At 40.9% G+C, this 7,500-nt stretch overlaps 1 protein-coding gene across 1 annotated transcript in view; it reads right to left on the minus strand.

Annotated features, from left to right (window-relative positions):
* Positions 1 to 7,500, minus strand: part of LOC135111007 (putative neural-cadherin 2) — a 240,977-nt gene that overhangs the window by 177,335 nt on the left and 56,142 nt on the right. The window lies entirely within an intron of this gene.

Consider the following 7,500-nt stretch of genomic DNA (forward strand, 5'->3'; position numbering starts at 1 on the left):
GGATGAATGACTGAGAATATTGGTTAACTTGCATTAGAGAGGTGGACAGAATAGGATGAGAGAAAGAAGAAAGTGTCTTGCAGTGAGGCCGCAGGAGGAAGGGAGGCATGCTGTTAACAAGTTCAGAAGAGCAATTAACATGAAAAATAGCGGTAGAAGATAGCAAAAGATGCAACATTGCGGCGATGAGAGAGAGGCTGAAGACAGTCAGTTACTTAGAGGAGAGGAGTTGATAAGATGAAATGCTTTTCTTTCCACCCTGTCTAAAAGAGCGGTATGAGTGGAAACCCCCATACATGTGTAGCATACTCCATACATGGACAGATAAGGCTCCTGTACAGAGTTAGCAGCTTGAGGGGGGGGATGAGAAAAACTGGCGGAGACGACTCATAACACATGACTTCGCAGAAGCTGTTAAAGTATTTGGAGGGTGGAAGAGAGGGAGAAACAAGCCCTGATTCATCCAAGGAAATGTTTTTAGCAAAGGTTTGAGCGAAGAGTTCAGTTTTAGAAACAGATGAGATGAAAGTGGTGCTATCAGGTTGAAATAAAGGAAGGAAAGATGAAGAAGCAAAGTTACTGGAGATGTTTTTTGGCTAGGTGACAGAAGTCACGAGGGAATTTAGATCTTGAAAGATTCTGACATTTTCTATTAATGAAGAACAGACACTTGTTTAGGTTATGCTGATACAAGTTAGTCCGGTTAGACAAAACCTGTGTTAACTTGTACTATACAGGAAATGAACGGGTCAGGCTTGACTACTTTTACATTTTTTATGTATATGTACATATGTAACCATATTTTATCAGTATGATACAGAACTAAATTTTTAAATATATATATATATATATATATATATATATATATATATATATATATATATATATATATATATATATATATATATATATATATATATATATATATATATATATTTTTTTTTTTTTTTTTTTTTTTTTTTAACAAAAAAAAAATCCACTTAGGTTTTTTTTTTTTTTGGGGGGGGGGGAGGCGGGAGGGGGTTAATACCAACCCTGTCTGAAGGTGATGCGCATGGGTGACTGTTCTGTGTGCGTGAACGTTTGTAATGCATAAAGGGAGATGACAATGATAAGTACAGTCACGATCAGAAATCGGGTAATTTTTTTGTACCTCCACTGTGTATATGTGAAAGTTTAGCCTGTGGTCTCTTCTGCTGAGGATTTAAAGGCAATACACATGACTGGCTTATTGGGTTACGTGAGTGTGGATATGTGTGGTGCATGAAGAGAATGGACAGTGATTACAACCATGGTCAGAAATCGAGTAACTTTCTGTACTTCCATTGTGTCAAACGTTTGTCTTCAATCTTAAATCCTCTAGTCTGATAATTCCCTTACAAAACCTGACAATTGACAGACTGCCGGTAGATCTGAGGACTTAACACTGAGAGAAGAGGCTAAGTGAAGGTGGAAGCAGATGCGGTGTGCTACTAATTTATTGACCAAGACTACTTACTATACATAACAGGAAGCAACTGGGATTGTCTTGTATCCTGATGGTTACTGTTGTTGGTGGTGGTGATGGTGGTGGTGGTGATGGGGTTATGGCAGTAGTGGTAGTGGTGGTGGTGATGTTGTTGTTGATGTTGTTGTGATTGTACTAGTAGTAGTAGTAGTAGTAGTAGGAGTAGTAGTAGTAGTAGTAGTAGTAGTAGTAGTAGTTTTGTTGTAATATTGATTCATTTATGGCAATTCACGTTTCTTTCTCTTCCTCGCTTTTTTTTCCCCATTTATTCTTACTTTCCTTTTTCTCATATCCGTCTTTTTTTCAGTAATCATTTCATCCTTTACAGTAACTCTCTCTTGCTCTGCATTTATGTTCCTTTGTTTCTCACGTCTCTCCCTCTCACTCTCCCTCTCTCTCTCCCTTCCTCACCCTCGACTTAAGCCTTGAGGGGTCCAGGTGTGTCAGGGAGAGGCAGGTGAAGAGCCGCAAATCTTACACATTAATTACAGGGACCCGGGAAATCCTTCGCGCCTCCCTCCTCCTCCCACACCCTCTGTTGTCTCTGCCCACATCGTTAACACCCTCGCCTTTGTGCACCAAGTCTCCACGGGATGAGCGAATCTAGTGCTGCCCTAATTTTCTCCCATCACATCCACCTTTGTCATTGTTAAACACGCATCAGTACCTCCACACGCTTTTCTGGGTAGATTTTACCTCTCAAGTAACTCCCTTGTAAAAATCTCACCTATTGCGCTCGTACGATAAGTTTTCCTTGTCTAACATAAGTAATCTAAAGCAGTTTTTTTTTTTTTTTCACGTAGGATTTTTTTTTTTTTTTTTTTCTCCTTTTTTGGGGAGCGTTGGAAATCTTGTGGGATGAAATGTTCGTTTGGGGAAATCTCCTGTGAGATGGCTGGCGGTGGGAGAGTATAAGTCTTGATACATGTTCTGGTTCGCTGTATTAAATCTCTAACTCCGACCTTAAACCATCTTTCTCACTCATAAACTCACGTAAGCCGGATTTTCGCTCTCACTTTAGGATCTTTTTCTTTCTCCACTTCAGCATGAAGCCAATGACCTTTACTAGCGTCGACACTATGGACTTCTATCAACGTATCTTCCCTCATTCTACCACGACAGTCCCTTTAATAAGTCCTAATGAAGCGCTCTCTATTTTTAAGATTCTGTCACCTCGCGTCATGCTAATTTCGCGAATAGGTAGGTCCGTAACATTCATTTCTCCACTGGCAACCTCATAAGTCTAGTGGCACCACTCATAGCGGCGCCAAAAATACAGAAGCACCGCTTCATGACACACACACACACACACACACACACACACACACACACACACACACACACACACACACACACACACACACACACAGGTTTCTCCATGATTTTTGGTCCCCATGCTCCACTTCCCTATAGCCTTCTCTTTTGTATCACTCAGTTTCCCATACTCCCTCTCCTCTTCTTCACTTCCCTGCAGCCTCTCTAAAGACCACAAACCTCCTATCCTTTTGTGCCATACAGTTCTCTTTACTCCCTCTCTCTAGCCGTCCGTCACTCCTCGTCTTGTGATACTTCGAGACTGTTCAAGTGTGTTATGAGCTGACTGTCCTATCACAAAAATTGTAATTTATCCACCAAAAAATACGCTTTTCTCTAAGTAGCCTTTCATCAGCAGTAAGCCTCCGTAACGTCTTATTACTACCTTTGACTGCTTCAAGAGAGAGGTATCAAAACTTTTTTTTCAAATTTTAAATAATTCTTTTTACACTACACTCTTCAGAGACTGTCATCTTTAGCGGGCCTTTTTTTTTTTTTATGCCCCATCCCCGAGTTCCTCTTGCATAAAAAAATAATATCATTGTAGCATCTAATAACACCACAACCACAAGCTTATCATCATGCACCTAAATGTTGTACCAGGTTTCCTTGACAGCCTTTATTCTTTACTGTCATCCACTACTACATTTCCAGTCGCTTCTTGTTCGGTGTCAGGAATGTCTTCTCAAGGCTGTCTTCTCCCCTCGTCACCTTCACTCTCAGTGATGTCACGACAGCTTCAGTCACCTCGCTCTGCATTCACTCGCCCTTCCATTTCCTCACCCATTCCACCAGAGTTTCTCTCTCTCTCTCTCTCTCTCTCTCTCTCTCTCTCTCTCTCTCTCTCTCTCTCTCTCGTTTGCACACCAGCATCCATCTTTTGCATAATAGTAGTGTGTAACTCACACTACCTCCGTATAAACACTCGATTTATATACACATATATATATATATATATATATATATATATATATATATATATATATATATATATATATATATATATATATATATATATATATATATATATATATATTTATCTGTTCTTCTATATTCCTATCTATCTCTCCATCTATCTTTCGATCTATCAGTATTTCCCATCTAAGAGAGGCCCAAGTGCTGACTCACGCATCCTCGTATTGAGGTGCGCGCGTCACATCCACACCAGTCGATCTCCACCGGCTTAACCATTACAGTCATTGGGTTCAATTTATGTCTCGTTAGTCTCCACTTAACGTCGCACTGAGTTCCTATCTTGGCTGGTTGGGTCCTGAGGTAAGGGATCGGAGGCGGCGGCGGCTTTGGGGGGCGTGGTGATGGCCAGCTCAGTAAGAGAAGCCTTACCATTGGGCAGCTGGATTCGAGCAATACTTGGCTTCTCTTTCCATAACTTGCAAAGGTGACTGTTATGCTCCTTATCCGTGCAGTTTTGTGGATTCCTTTTGCTACTTTACGTTATAATTTCTGCCCTCTTATCAGCATCGTTTTTTAGATTACATTTTTCGTCGTATACGTGTTAGCTTCTGTCTCTGAATCGTATAGTTTTATATTTGGCTTCGTTATCCATCAACTGCGAGGGTGACTTTTATGCGCCTTGTTCATCCAATATTGTGGGTTCCCTTTACCACTCTACGCGCAGTATAATTTCAGCTTCTTCGTCCGTGTCGTTTTTTTTTTTTTTTTTTTTTTTTGTGTCACATTTTCCATTCTTCGCATGTTAGCTTCGGCCTCTGAATCGTGTGGTTTTGTACGAGGAGCATTTATAAATGGCGGTGTTGAAGATGTTACAGGAGGACAGGCTAAAAAACGGGGATATGAGAGGAATGATATGTGTATGACTGTTCGGAGATAAAAGCAAGACTAAGAGACGAGACTAGACGGGACTGAAAGACGGGACTAAGATGGTTTGGACAAATACAGAGCAGAGATACAGATTATGTTGGTAAGAGAATGCTGAGGAAGGAGCTGCCAAGGACGAGAGCAGGGAGGCCAAGGAGGAGATGCATGTGTGCCACAGAAGAGAATATGCAAGAAAGTAGGAGTGTCAGAGAGAAATGTGGATGGTGGTGCTCCACTGTGGCATCACCAAACAGGAACAAGCTTAAAAACTGAAGAAAAATCATGTAGTTTTGTGGACTGGTTTAGCAGCACTTCCATGATTGCCGCAAAAATTTACTGGGATGCAGACTGAAGGTTGCCTGATTACCCCGTGCATCATTTTAAGCTGCGTCAGGCAAAGGTGTGTGGTGGAAGAAGACGGAGATATATATTATTTTATGGTCAGTCGCAATGTTTACCTTCTCTTTCACTGCCTTCGACTTTGCTGGAATGCTCATATTTTGTCAAGGAAAGGCAAGCAGTCATGGGATCATTCAGGTGTGAGAAAAACAAGTTAAAATTTGAGTTTGGTAAACGTTAGCGCTCATCCTGCTTAACATTTGCATTGTCTGCCCCTCGCTTGGCAGGACAATGGAATAAATTAGGCAATGATAACTAAAGTATGACAACAACACAAACTGAGAGTAAATGCATACCAATCAAATTCTTCACCTCAGTAATCTACGAAAATATGGATGTGTTCATAACGGTTTCATGGTTTGTAAATGTTTCTGATAGTATATACTCTTACCAAATATATTAATAGTTTTAAATCTCCAATTATATCACCTTTAGCCCTTCGTTCATGAAGAGAGACCAAACCTAACCTTGTTAAACGATAAACTACGCAAACGTCCGGGGATTGCTTTTGTTAATCGTCTTTTTACTTTTTCCATCGTGTTTCGATCTTTTATGCAATAGGTGAGCTGAATTTTACTGCATATTCCTGATGTTGCCTTTCGGGTGTTGCCCTCCAGGTGCGAGTTTCCAGGTGTGGCGTCGCGGCTGCTGACAATATACATGGCGTGAATGCTGTACCTACTTCGAATGCTGTGAGAAAAATATCATCATGAATAAATCTTATGAACTCGGTATTCAGTAAAAGGAAACGTTTCTCACAAAACAGTTATTTACTTCACGTGAATCAGTAATGAACCTTCATAGTGCACTCTGTTGTGATGCACTTATATATTTTTCCTTTGTATCATTTTATGAAGGGAACAACAACTAAGCGAGTATCTTTTCTCCATTCTGTGTGCGCTTAGCGAGTTTCCTTCTTACCAAAAAATAAATGGACACAGTGAGAGGTGGTCAGAGTCCGAGGGAGTTTTTCAACACAGTGCGGTGACCTTAGCGTTGCAAGGTGTGCAGAGAGAGAGAGAGAGAGAGGGAGGGAGAGAGAGAGAGAGAGAGAGAGAGAGAGAGAGAGAGAGAGAGAGAGAGAGAGAGAGAGGAGAGAGAGAGAGAGAGAGAGAGAGAGGCGAATGGGCAGACAAACAAAAAAAAAAAATATTCAAAAAGACAGACAAATGAATAGATTATGAAAAAAAAAATAATAATAATAATGGATATAAATGACAGAGCTTACTCATTTTTTCTCAATGACGCCAAGAATCACGATACTATAATTGCAGTACAAGACTGCGGCAATACAAGAAAAGTGGCCCTAGCAAAAGATGTGACGAGCACATTGAACAAAACAAAGTGAGGCATTCTGAGCAAGACAAACAGATCCAGTGTACGTAGTTGTATGGCACCTCATAAACGCTCTTCTTTGACGAGGCCCATGATGGCACCAGCTGCTGTCTGAATCATAATGGGAATCAAGCCTTACTTCAAACAAAATGAATAATGACCGTCAACTTTAATAATCACGGAAGCAGAACACATAACTTGTACCGCTCTTTGATCTTCATGAACATTACTATATGATAAAAGCCGAGCGTTTATGGGTACAAAGAACACACACACACACACACACACACACACACACACACACACACACACACACACACACACACACACACACACACACACACACACACACACACACACACACACACACACACACACACACACACACACACACACACACACACACACACACACACACACACACACACACACACACACACACACACACACACACAGAGAGAGAGAGAGAGAGAGAGAGAGAGAGAGAGAGAGAGAGAGAGAGAGAGAGAGAGAGAGAGATGAATTAAAAAGACAGTAGACCCTGACTTATGAATGCAAATGAAAATGAGAACTGCCAAACTGCCAACTCCTAGCTCCTCTCTCATTCTCTCTCTCTCTCTCTCTCTCTCTCTCTCTCTCTCTCTCTCTCTCTCTCTCTCTCTCTCTCTCTCTCCTGACATCATTCTCATCAGCATCCTTATTATTATTATTATTATTATTGTTAATATTATTATTATTATCATTATTATTATTATTATTATTATTATTATTATTATTATTACCATTATTATTTTATGTACTCCCTCGGTCTATCGAGTCTTTCTGGAAAATCTCCCGTCCCGCTGATCTTCGCGTCATAATTGGAGATCTAGAGCCGGCAATTCCACTCCTCCTTCCCTTCATCTCTTATACCGCAAGCCAGGATTTTCTGCACCGTTTTTCCTCTATATCTTTTTCCCTTCCCACTTCTCTATGTGTCTGGGCGTTCTCTCTCTCTCTCTCTCTCTCTCTCTCTCTCTCTCTCTCTCTCTCTCTCTCTCTCTCTCTCTCTCTCTCTCTCTCTCTCTCTCTCTCTCTCTCTCTCTCTCTCGCTCTCGCTCTGGCAC

The sequence above is a fragment of the Scylla paramamosain genome, chromosome 2, assembly GCF_035594125.1.
Source record: "Scylla paramamosain isolate STU-SP2022 chromosome 2, ASM3559412v1, whole genome shotgun sequence".
NCBI classification, from domain to species: Eukaryota; Metazoa; Arthropoda; class Malacostraca; order Decapoda; family Portunidae; genus Scylla; species Scylla paramamosain.